The sequence below is a fragment of the Diceros bicornis genome, chromosome 32, assembly GCF_020826845.1.
Source record: "Diceros bicornis minor isolate mBicDic1 chromosome 32, mDicBic1.mat.cur, whole genome shotgun sequence".
Lineage (NCBI taxonomy): Eukaryota > Metazoa > Chordata > Mammalia > Perissodactyla > Rhinocerotidae > Diceros > Diceros bicornis.
In genome coordinates, this window is record NC_080771.1 from 8,305,512 (window position 1) to 8,319,358 (window position 13,847).

Sequence of the window (13,847 nt, forward strand, 5' to 3'; positions counted from 1 at the left end):
CACAGCTCGAGTGTGAGTCAGGTGGTGCTTGTGGGACAGCAAGCAAATGACCTGGCTGCCTGCTCCAGACGGGACAAGCCGCCCTGCCCTGGGGAGGACACACTTGATCTTCAGACTCTTGGTCCAAGGTCCTCCTCTGCCAAAGCAGGGCTCCGTCCTTGGGAGAAACAAATGTCTCTTTTCTGTGGACATACTGTTTCCTTTTCTAGCTTTGGAAGGAGGGAATCTTACCCAAGTGAAATCAACTTAATTTCATCAATGAAAGAGAAAGAAACACCATCAAGGCCTAAAATAAAAATGTTTCCATCACCTGAGTGTAAACAAAGCTAGCATACTGGAAATGGCATGATATAAATGACTTCATTAATATTTTCACTTTTAAAATACTTTAAAGCAGTACAAATCAATGAAATTATTAACCTTAATGTAAGCCAGTGTTCACGTGTAGCATCCAACTTCAGTTACCGTGGGAGGATGAATCCAAAATACTTCTACAGTAACTTCTTTAAACATTTTCTTGCACTGCTCTTTTAACTCAAGTAAGACATCTTGTTCTCTGTGGAGCTCAATAACTCCCTCACTCACTTGAAAAAAATAACAAGAAAATCTCGCTGATTCTGACCTCTTGATTTTGCAGAGCGAGAGGCGCGCTGGACGGGAGTGGGGAAATCTGGGTCTGCTCGACTCTCTGCCACCCATTCATTCTTTGACCTGGGAAAGGCACGTCCTTTCCTTGGACTTCAGTTTGCTTCATGGTGGAAACCAGGGGAACTGCATTAGATACTGAGGAACGATGACATTCCTCCCTTCTCTAGTTTGATATTCTCGTTGAACTGGAGTGGGGTTGAGATGCTCCTTGTATCTAAGAAGATAAACAAGTAACCAATAAAGTCAGGAAGATGAACAAGAGAGGGATATACCCCTGTGCTTAGAAAGAGAGAACGGAGCCTGTGTTATTGGCTGATTCATCACCCCTCCCTATATCCACGTCCTTGGTCACATATTTGTTGTATATTTCCTTGCCTTTTGACTTTGGGTTCAGGCTGTGGCTTGCCCTAGCCAAGGATGTCCACAGGTATGATGCGACCAGAGGTCTGAAATGTGCTTGTGTGGTTGTGCTGACAAAGATAGGCTTGCTCTTTTGGTTCTCTGCCAGCATTCTAAGATCATCTCCTGGCTAGCCTGCGGGTCCCAAGAGGAGGATGAGAGACACGTAGAACTGAGCCATCTCAGCAGAATCTCTCTGGTAGACCCACAAATGTATGAGCAATAATAAATGATTGTTGTTTCAAGCCACTGAGTTTCGGCATGGCTTGTTACGCAGCATGGCTGTGGCAATTGCTAACCGATACAGAAGGCAGGTGTGTTTCTAGAAGGGAGCCTGCAAACAAAATACCAAATGTAAATAAGCTTTATTTGTTGTAAAATATAGACATTAAGACTTCCTACATGTAGGCAGCCTAAATTGGGTTGTCACCTGTGTGACTTTGGGCCAGTTAACTTCTCTTGGCCTCAGTTTCCACATCCATAAAGTGGGATACCTGTGTAATTAGATTTACTGTGAGGATTAAATATGAGAGCACATGAGAAGTGTTTAGCGCAGTGCCTGCACATAACAAGCACTCAGTAAATGATAGCTGTTAAAAACCCTATGAATAGCAGCAGAACATTGCTTCATACAGCACCAAAAGGTGAGAGGATGGTGCAAAAGACCAGGCAGGGTTCTGTTCTGCTGTCCACACAGTCACTAGGAGTTACAATCAACTTGCCAGCACTAAAAACCACAGTGATTAGCCTACCATTTTCTAAATTCCTGTGGAACTTAGAGTGCATACTACAAAATTCAGCACATATCTAGAAAAATAATACAGATATATAATCAATTCTGATGGGGAAGTATTTTCTCACCCAACAGACAAGCTTCTTAAGAGAAAGACTGGTTTCTGTGTCCAGCTCAGAGGAATGGGGTCACTGTAAGCAGTTTGAATGAAGTCAGATCACTTAATCCTTTTTCATTGCTCTTTACATCCTTCTGATTATCAAAGAGACATTCTCCACTGGTACTGGTATATCTTTAGCACCTTTTTGACACAGGATAATGTCTCTTTTTGTTGAAGAAAGAGGAGGCCTCGGGCTCAGAGAGCTGTAGGCATGCCACAATTATTTTGATGGCTACTTTGCACTGGTGGTAAGTGGTGGTGTTGATTTTTTGGGTTTTTATTCCATTTATGGAAATGATATAAACTTTCTTTTTAAAATAAATTTATTGAATTAAAAAGTAAGTCGGCTTGAACAGAAAACAGATAAATGATAGTACAAGGGGTACTTGGATAAGACCAAAAGTCATAAATGAGTGATGTTTGGAAATCGTTGAGTTAATAAATGAACACAACTGATTAAAGCAGAGTTCTGTTTACAAATGGAAATCAGAAATTACATCTGCTCTGCTAAAGCATTCACTAATTCAGACTTGATACCAGTATTAATTGGCTCTATTTTCCCACTCCCGAATTTAACCCAAATAGCTGAGTCTGATGGTGTTGCTGGTCTGTAAGCATAATGAACACTTCTAAAAACTCAGCATAACATTTCTCATTTCAACACCCAGGGCACTGACAACCAGCCCCTTTCAATAGTCTGAAGGGAAAAAAAATACAGATTTTGTGTTTTCCAATTTGATTGAAGCCGGCAGGAACCATCTGCACACATGCAGACACGCAGGGTGACACCCACGGCTCCAATAGGCTGGCAAATGAGGCCAAGTGTAGCTTTGTGTCTACAATGATCAATTTCAAATCCTGGAAAGATGTCTATAGAATAGAATCAGAGGGAAATGGGGCTCTGTCTCGTGTCTCAGTGCAAACAGCCATTGTTCAAGACCAATTAGCGTGACTGGTGGTCCCTTTTTCTTGACGCTTACACTTCGAGGCTGGGAGCATCTGCCGTACATTTTTGATTTCTTCCCCATTTTGAACAATTTGGTTCCTAAGCTCCGTTTCCTTGTGGCTTCCTGGAGTTCTGATGACAAACCACCATACCACTTTCCTGTCCTTTAAGGCCTGCAGGGCACTGGAGAACACATGAAATTTGTTTCTAATTTTGCGTCTGCCAAAACATTCCTGGAGTAACAATACAAGCCTGTAAAAATAGGACGCACCATCCCTCTAATTCCACAAAATAAACAAATCCAAAAGGAAATCAAACACAGTCCTGGAAAATGCAGCATAAATATCTTTACACCCATGCCCTCTTCCCTTCGCTGGTGAAAACTTGTTTATGAATTATGATCTGAGATTGCATCTTTATCCTTTTATGTTTACAACAAATAATCATGACATAAGCAAATGAAAAGAAACACTGGGGCTTTCTTCTTCCTCTTAGTTTCACGTTTTGCAAAATGAATGTCCCCAAAGACAATTTAAGAGAACGTGGAATCCAATTTCCTCACTGGTGTTAGGAGTTTTATTTTTAACTCAACTACTCAAAATAATAGATGTTTCCCATATATTCTTATCCGTAGTGGAGTACACATACACACAAGGCAGAATCATCTTTCCATTTTCGTTTTTAGATAATTCAGGGTAACATAGAGTTCTGAATTCCTGACTCTTGGCCAAGGTGATGTCATTAAATCTACAATGAAAACAGTGTCACTGAGAGAATTAATTCATTATGGTGGAATTAAGTTAAATCCTTTATCATATGCCATTAAGCGCCCATCCTAACTTGCCTGCATCAACCTGAATGAAGCACATTCAAATACAAAAACGAAAAACAAGTTCCAACCTCAAACCTCAGAGAATATTAGGTAACTTTCAAAGTTAAATTCATTTAACTATGAAAAATATTTATAAATCTCATGGTATTTGAGCATCTTAAGATGTCTTAAACGTTGTAGTGGCCAAATACTTTGTGGTTTATATAACATCTTCGCCTGAGGGTGTATAACTTACTGTATAAATCATTATTATGTATTTTATAAATGTTTTTGCCTTGTTACTCAGTTCCTACAGCAGCCAAATAGCACAAGAATTGCCCAACATTCCAATAATCCTCAAAATATTATTGTCTGAGTCCAGATATGATAAAAGAGTGTTGCCAGAGTTTGAAGTAACTTGATTAAGATTTTAAGGACATTTCTCATCCCCAAATTTACCACGTAATCAACAAATACTTATTTTGTTAGGTCCTGCAGAGAGAAATAAACAAATGGAATCTATTCTCTGTCCTCTAGGATTTTACAGTTCAGTCCGGAGCCATAACATATTTGTGTAAAAATCTATCTCCTTGAATCTGGGCAGAAAAGAAAGAACTACATAGCCATTAGCCAGGCACTTACAAAGGGCTATTTCTGATTCTGACACCAAATTTCTGCTTAGTCCAGGGAAACTTCTCACTTCCTTTCTACATCCTGGCTCACCACATACTTATCTAGAATAATGACTGCTCATGAAGGGGGTTGGGTTTCTTAGAGAAAAAAATTACGATGGTATTCAATATGAAAACTTGGATGGTGATAGTTTTATTTAAATAAAGTTTACTGCTTCAAAAATTAGGTCATTTAATATTGGTGAAAGAACGTGCATCTTTAGAAGATAACTGAAAAAAGTCACAATTTGTGTTCAAAGCATCTTGCTTCTGACACATGGCTGTTAAGTGACAAACGAAAATTTCCTCAGGTCAGTAAAATGACTTGACAATAGGCTGCGTATAGTTTCTACCGAAGCTGGCTGTCAAAAAAGTTGTAGCAATCATGCTCCATCATTAAGGATGACCAGCCCAGCTCTTTGTCTGCAAAGACCACGGATGAAATATTGTCATCGCCTATCACTGGCTGTGCAAGCCTCTTTTGTTGCCACTCTGCAAAAAGAAATTTATTTTTACAGGTTGGCTCTCATTACCACAAATATCACCCAAAACCCTTGAAATAACAAAAAGAATTCCAAGGCCTGGCCAATGACCTGCCTGCTTTGTACAATATTGATAGGACAACCCTGGGCAACGGAGGAATTCTGCTGGTGCCTTGGTTCTCTTTGTAAAGGGATTTGGCCAAGATCAGGAAAAGCATGTATTTATTTTTTATTTATTTAAAATGTGTCCCCTGCCTTCTTCTCAAAAGGTTTACGATGGCTTGCAAAAACCAAAACCAAAACAAAACAGAAAAATCGTATGTATTAAGAGTGGTACAAACATAAAAATAAAAAATTTTAAAGCAAAAAAAAAAAAAAAGAGAACAAACACATTATTAGCCTAGGCAAATACGGCTTCTAGAATTGAGCATTAAATGAACTTAGGTATAGCGTTTCCTGTTCAAGGAACAAGCAGGACAGAAATTGAGGTGGTACGCTAGTAACACTTACCAGCTGTTTTGTTTTCAGCCGGCACGGACTCCAACTGGTTGATGCTCACGCTGTACTAGTTGTTAAACATTTTTAGCATCACCGCAGGAGCCAGGCAGAGAATAGGCACTGGATGAACAGTAGCAGTTTTCAATATTTTTGTCTTGCATTCCTTGCAGCCATATCACCTGCAGCATTCATTTAATACATATTTGAAATACACAGAAAATATATTTATGCTTTGCCTTTAAGCAACTGCCTGAGAAGTGCCCTCTGCCAGCAAAAGGAGGCAAAGTGTTGATCTTCCCTTGGGCTCTATTTTCCTCAAGAGGGGAGATAAGTCCAGGAGGCCACAGCTCAATTGATGTTTGCCCAAACTCTGCTTCTTGTTCCTAGCAGAGACTTTGCCACCACATTATAAGTGAATTGAATACTGCACTGGGGTGCCCCAATTCTGGTCTATTGCTGAAGAGTATGCAAACACTATATGGAGTTTTTCTTAAGTTTGCACAAAGGGCAGGGAGTGCATTTCTCTCCCTTCCTCTAATTTTCTTTATATTTCAGTTTCCCGCCTTAGGAAGGGTTCATGGGGCTAATTGTGCATTTTCTCTTGTGTGAATGAAGGACAAGGTGTCTACTTTCACTTCAAATTGCTTGGCCCTCAATCAACATCACCATAAATGTGACATACGAATATTAAATCCAAATATTTTATTGGTGCAGATAAATATGATTTGTAAAAAGAGTCAAATTAACAATCCATTACATACTAATGGGTTCTAATCAATAAGTTTAATTTGACTAAAAGGAGAGGGGCGGGGGAGAAAAGAGACTCAATTACATCCAAATGGTGCAATTTAAAATTGTAAAGGTGGCTGACTTCTACAAGTTTGGAGCTGGATTCTGACTTGGGGGCTTGGGGACCCAGGTCTGAGCTCTGTTGAAAGGGGGCTTCTGTCTGTGCTTCACACACTCGTATTTCCCATTATTTTTCTTTAAAAAAACATCGCTTTAAATACAAAAATAAGTACAGAGAATAATTAAAAAAGACACCAAGCTCCCACTACCCAGAAAGAAAAATATATTTTTAAAATGTCTTATTTGCTTCAGATTGTTTTAATAAAAATAAGACAATGCACATAAAACTGAAGTCTCTTCTGTCCCCTCCTTGTCTCTGCCCTCTCCTTCCCTTCCTCCTTCCCCACAGGCTGGACCGAATGTTGTGTGTTTCCTTCTTGCCCTCATTTCTGTACTTTCATGAAACACATAGGGACCCACAAGCCGTGCATAGTATCAATTGGTGTGTTTACGAAATTCTACAACTGGCTTTTTCCACTTGACAATCTAACTCATCCCTTTTAATATTCCACCATATGATTTTTTTAAATTTTTTATTTTCTTTTATCTTGCTCATTCATCCCCTACTGATGGACAATTAGAATGAGCTGGCTTGCTATGGTTATTCTGACATCAATTAGGAAAAAGGTGCCCAAGTCCCATCATCAGGGAAGTAGATTTCAAGTCCTTGGACTGGCCACAGCCTGAACTATGGGAACATCTACATCCTGTCCTGCAGGGCTCAACCACGAGAGATCTAACATAGAAAAATATCCGGCTCCTTGCCCGCTGCTCTCGCGTCTTACCCTGGGTACCCCAGGTACCCCATTCATGACAGTTCGGCTCGAGCTGGCAGGAGCCTTTGAGAATGAAACGTGTCCTCCTTCCCTCTGCTGACTTCAGCCCTCTTTCCTCTCCCACTCTGCGGCAATATACAGAGCCTAGATAAAGGAGGAAACAGACAACGCTCCTATCTGCAGGGCTTCTGCCTCTTCAGATGGGGTGTCTGCAGCGTATCCGTAATCCTGGTGTCAGTCTGCTCCCTAGTGTCGCCGGCCGGGTCCAGCATCTGACAGCAGCAAATCCGACGCTGCCGGCAGCTCATTTCTAAGAAGCAGCTCACAGCTCCAGCCGCCCTCCCGCAGAAGAGGAACAAAGCCCAGCGGACTATCTTGCCATCTTCTGGGTGGCAAGGAAATCTCAATTATACACCCAAGGGATGTGGTTTATGAAAAACTAGAAAGAATGTTTAAATTGTATACGTAAATTGTTTTGTTTTACAAGCTGGGGTAAATCAGCACGTTTGCAGCCCATATTTATCTGATCCACTCCATAAGACTCTTTTTGAATGTATGCCATTGATGTGGGGTGGATGCCTATGCAAAACATAACCGACCCCTAAATTCAATTAGGGCATTAGGGGGAAAATGGGAATTTTGCTGTGGGGTTAGTCAAGACTGCTGAGAACTTCTCGGAATAGTTCCTTGGCTGTAACCAAAGATTGAAATCGAAGGATAAAATTTCCAACGGATGCCTAGCAGTCAGAACGTCAGCTCCGGCTTCCCCTTTTAAGAGAAAAACGGCAAATGAAATGCCCTTCTTTTACCTGATTTCTAGCTCATTTTAAAAAATATCTTTTTTGTATCGTCCCTAACATAGCATATCTAACATTGATTGAGCTGGATAGAGGCTTAATTAACCTCCTCCATCCTGATGATAATAAATGACAAAAGATGGGAATATGTAATTCCACAGGAGAAACCATAAATTGGAAAAGGTACCCCAAGAAAGAAAATATTTGAAAACAGTGTTTTATTTTTACACAACTCTTAGCAGCAGAGAACACTCCAGGGATGTGGTTCACAAGAAAGAGTGTTTAAATTGTCTACGTAAACTGTTTTGTTTTGCAAGCTGGGGTAAATCACAGATAGAGGTCACGGCGATGAGCAAAGTTTGTGGCGGCGTGGGGGCCTACACAGGCATAATCTGGCTTTGACCGTGGGCTGCTCAACCCTAATCGCTGATAACAGCCGTCAAGCGGCCAAGACGCTCCACTTCATATCGATGTGGCATTTACTTTTCCAGAAAGTCCGCCACTCAGGTCGGCACTTACGGCAAGATAATTAATAGTCCCCTGAGTTATAGATTCTGAGCTAAAGGTAACGGTACATAATAGAAGTCAAGGTCACCCATAATACAGTAGCTTCTATAACAAAGGGGATTATTACTGCAATTACAGTCGTGTTGGAAAAGATTTTGCAAGTTGCCATCATTTTAATTCTTAAACCTTCTCTTGCTGGTGAAGTTTAAACTCTCCGATTTTTCATGGAGGAATAAAAGGTTCTTCCATACCACCACAAAAGCTTTCTCCTCTGAGCATTCAAGTGGCTTCCAGTGAGGTCGAGAGAGAGGGTGGCGACCCCATTTAGTAGCCAGGCCTTCAAAAAGTCTACACAGGCTGGACTCGTGTCCTTCATGTTGCCCCTTCCTATGCTATATCAAATAGATTAAAATACACTCATATCCCACATTAGATTTTTTTTATTTTTGCTGTACAAAATGAGAATTTTCTGGTTTTGCTTATAACATCATTATTCATTTTCAGTTGATAGTGGTTTCTTTCTCTTTTTGGAGCCGGTGACTTTTTCCCCTAGGTTTCAGACGTTTTCAAAGGTCCTTGACAAGTCTGAGCCTCTGGCCCTCTGCCTGTTGTGTCCAGTGAAGGCAACAGCCCCGTTTGCCAAGGCCTAAACAGGAGCTGAACACAGAGCACGTTTCCCACCCAAACTCTTTAGTGTCTAAATTTGCTCCTGGCTGGAAGAACTCGGGTTCCTGTTGTTTAAATTAAAAAAATAAACAAAACCTGTTTTTAAAAGCTTCTAAAAAAAAAAAAAGGGTTCAGTTCTAAAAATTGTGATTAATTTAATGCGACTTCCTGACTGGAGTAGATCAGAAGCTGGGGGTGCCGTTTGGGCGAGCCCGTGGGCGTGGTGACAGACCGCGTCGCTCCAGCTGCCCCGACTGCTTTCTGAAATGGTTGCTAACTAACACAGCTCTCCTTTTTATGACCTGGACAGTCTTGCTGTCTTTCCGCGCTGGACAAAAGAGCAGGCAGACACGATCATCTTTTGAGAACGACGCCATCGTCGTTGTCTGCATAGCAGGACTGTAATTAACCACCAGAAATAGGACAGCTGAGGATGGATAAAGAGAGGGGAAGGGAGGGACGGTGACCCGGCGTCGCAGTGAGGCCTGAGCAAAGATAGTAGCTGAAATCGAGTACACGCATGGATGAGCTCATCCCAGGGAAGGGTGTGTGTCCAGATGGAAAATATGTGCAGCAGGCCAGAGGAAGGGAGGCCTAGAGATCTGCTTAGTGCTCTGGGCCCAGCTCACATGCCCCCTCCTCCAGGCAGACCTCAGGGATGTCTCTGGGAAGAATTATTCATGTACGAAACATATACACGAATTTGAAGGCCTATTAGGTACCAAGTACTGTTTTAGGTGCCAGACAGTCTCCGTGATGAGTGAGACAAACCAGGTCCCTGACATTGTGTGGACACCTGAGTGTTGACTCCAAAAGGAGCCAGCCATGCAAAAAGTCTGGAGAAAAGCATTCCAGGCAGAAGAGACAGCAATGGCAAAGGTCTCGGGATGGGACTAAGACTGACATGGCCCTGCAGCCTAAAGGAAGCCAGGGTGCTGGAGCAGAGGATACTGCAGAGTGGAGTGGAGGTGAGACCAGAGAGGGGGCAGGGCCTCACCTCGTGGGCTCTGTGGGCCCCGGGTAAGGAGTTTAAGTTTTAGTCTAATTCAAGGGGCCGTTTTTGGAGGGTTTTAATAAAGCGTGAGGCTTACGGCATCCTTCCCTTGCACGGAGTTGTGTGTATTCATAGCAGTCCTCCTTTCCAGGCTTCTCTCCTTCCCCCCTGGCACTTACGCACAATGCACACCCACGGCAGCCACTCATCAATGTGCATGGACCTAAATAACGGGTCAGGACTCAGTTGAAGACAAACTGTGAGTGTCAGCTTGCTCTGGGGGCTGTTCACAGACCTCACTGGTGCTCAGCAGGCTGGTGGATGACGGCAAATAAAACCGGTGCTGATTCTGAAACTAAACTCACCAGGAGGGTTCAAAGAGGATACCAGCAAAACTTTGTCTTTGATTTTTCTCATCTCATGACTGGTGAAGCCGCATAAAAATGTGTTTCTTTCCAGAAATCAAGAGGTCAATAACGAGTCATTTAATCCCCTTCCAGTATAGTCCTCGTGGAGGATTGGAAAGAACACATACTCAAAAGTGTTCATAAGGAATAATTGTGTGAATGAGCAAATGAATGACTAGATTTCATTGTTTGTGCCTCAGAGGTCTCTAAGAGTTTTGGGCCTTGTTAACTTGTTTTGGGGCCTGAAGAAAGAGGACCAGCTTATTCCAGCTCCCAGCAACTCCCCTGAGTTTTTTAGAGATCCTCTTTAGTGAGTAGAATCATGGAGTATCAGAGCAGCAAGTCTAACCCCAACTGGAAACTCTGAGGCACAGAGAGGGGACGTGACTTGTCCAAGCTCACACAGCCAAACCAGGACTGGAATTCTACACAGTGCTCCTTCCAGTGTGCTCTGCTTCTTCCTTTTAGGATCAAGAAGGGCAGGGGAAAAGGCTCAGAACACAGACCATGGGAGCATTAACTAAGAAAGGATGGCCTAGAGGGCAGGTAGAAATCTCTCCCACTTTCTCACTGGTCCTGCTCTGTAGGCTTACCCTTAACAGGGCCCTTTGGCCAGGGAACTCTAGCTCCTGGGTTTCTAAGGCTTTGGGTGGGCACATCCCCTTAGATTCCTCATCTGTGCAGTGGGTATAATTATGATACCTACCTTACAAGGCAGCTGTGTGGTAAGTTAATCTGTGCAAAGAGTTTAGCGCAAGGCCTGGCATGTGATAACTGCTCAATAAATAGTAACCATTGTCAACATTATTTTTTTAATGACAGAAAATACAGAAAAATACACACACAAAAAACACCCATTATCCCAAACCTAGAGATGACCATGGTTAATATTCTGGAGATTATCCTTCTAGTCGTTCTTCCAAGCCTGTATATTGTACTTACATGTATATAATATATACACATATATATATACATACATATATATATACCTATTACACACGATATACACACTGTTTCATACTTTGCTTATTAATTACAGGTATATTATAAACATGTTATCAGATTCTTCCAAAATATGATTTTCATGGCTCTTTTAACGAACTCCCATTATTGGAAATTTAGGTTTGTCAACATTTTGCTGTTTTTCTTCAGGAGAATTCCTAAATGTTGATGTGCTGGGTCACAGGGCATGCATATTTTTGAAGCTTCGGGTAGAAATTGCCAAAGCGCCCTCCAAAAAAGTTGGACCACTTCATACCCTCCTGAGCAGATACAGGAGTGTGCCCACATCTCTACCACCCTGGGTATTATCGCTTTAAGTACCTGGACCCTTTAGATAGGCCCAAAATGTTGCATCTTGTTTTAAATCTCTTGATTGCCATAAAGCTATGAAAATTGAATTTTCATCTGTATTTATTCATTTATGAACTACCTGATTAAGTCTTTTACTTATTTTTCCGCTGGGGTAGTTTTCTTAGTTGAACAAATTGGTCAGAGGATGTGTAATTGGGATGCTCAGGTTTTGTCATTGTATTTACTGAAATATTTCCCCCGTGTTTCACTTTCGGCCTTTTAGTATTTTAATCAAAACGTTAGAAGAGCACGAGTTTGGCCTGACTTCCATCTGGCTCTGACATTCTGTCATTAGTGACTAGACAATCTCATTCCCGTTCCCAAAACTGTTGTGCGGGCAGAGCAGGAGCCACTCCAGCAGAGTTCCACAGTTCCGACCATTTGAGCTCTTTTTACTTCATGTCAGACCACCCCCTGGCGCCCCAGCACCACCCACCTTCTCGTAATGACCCTTTTTAGGGCTTGTTGGTGTTTCCACTTCGACTCCTCATTTCCTATCCCTGTGATAGACACACACTTAGCACCCAAATGCTCCAGGGGCTCCCAGATAAGGAATATTCTCTTGGAACAAAGTCGGGGGAGGGGGAGGAAAGGAAGAGTAGCTGGTGTGGTTTTTTTTAAGCAGCCTAATTTAAGTGTAAAAATCAACTTTCCTTCTGAACAATGTGACAACAACCAGAAAGCTGTGACTGATGGTGCTAAAGCTTGGGAACTTGAGGAAAAGCTTTTATCAGAAGCCCAGGGGAGAAGCTGACTGTTCCTGTGCTTACAAAGGACATTCCTGACCTGCACAGATAACCCACCACAGCGACTCCTTAGCTCTTCAAAAATCTTTTCATCATCCCTATCGGTGACCCCTGAACAAGAGCCGTGACTGTCTTCAGTTGGTATAATGGACATTCACACCCCCAGCTTCCGTTCTCCCTCCTTCTAGTAACAGGACTCTCATTTCCCCCTCGCAAATCCCATTCTCAGTTCATGTGTTCTAGGGTGGAGGTTTGACTCTCGCCTGGATGGTCAGAGCCTCACAGTACTTGGGGCCTTAGCTATGCCTATGGGGATGGGCACATGATCCAATCCAGGCCAATGAGCGTTAGCCTCAGAACTTTGGCGCAAACCATCAGGGACGAGAGCCCTCTCTTCCGCCCGCCTGTGAAAGTCTGTCTGGAGCTTCTGGCGGTGGCTGTCTTGCCACCTGGGAGCCCACAGAGAGAAGCAGAGTAGAGAGATGGAGATAAAGAGACTGAGTCATGAGGACATTAGTGAGCCCACAGATCAAGCCACGCCTGAGACCCACTGTTAGACTTTTCAGTGACATAAGCCAACCAATTCCCTATTTGGGCATTAGCACTTTTGAGGTGGGTTTCTGTCACGGTGGAAGGAGTCCTGATAATACAATCTAGTCCATAAATCGGATCTGTGCTTTGAACAACAGAATTGTAGATACCCATTAACCCAAACCCGGACAAGGTTCCGGGCTTCCCAGGTAAGAGAGGGGGTGTTGGTAGCCCAATGAGCTTGTAGGAAAGGGATGTGTTAGGAATAGTTGAAGAAACGCAGAGGAGGACTCCAGGGAGATGTGACAGCCTGTTGTCATGGAGACTCCACAGAACAGACCATTGGATGAAGGATTTTTAGGGTTGGATCTTAACTCAATATGAGGAAAGGTACAGACTCTCAGATGTGAGGAGATGGTGAGTTCTCTTCCCCAGGGGAGTATAAGAGGAAAGCGCCTAACAGAACGTCATTCGGAAGATGCAAGCATCAGGTGCAGGCTGAACCAGAGACCCCTGACATTCCTGCTACCCATGAACCGTGATGAATCCCTTTTCAAGATGAAGAGGTTCGTGTTTGAATCAGGTCTTTCTCATTTGTGACCCAGCTTTTCCAGCAGGGAAATTATGTTTATGAGAGTAGAGTTGTTATGGAAGTGATTAAAATGACAGATTCAATGCGTAAAGAAAAGAAACAGAAAAATTACCTTTAAGAGTATGGTCCTTACACCCCAACCATAAACCCCTAACCATTTCTCCCGTTACCCAACACTTACACGAACATTGGGGGTCTCCTCTAAAAGGAATGTGGCTCCCAGAGATCCCGAGTTGCAGGCTGTGTAGACCAGGGAACAGGGTTCATATCTGGACACTGCC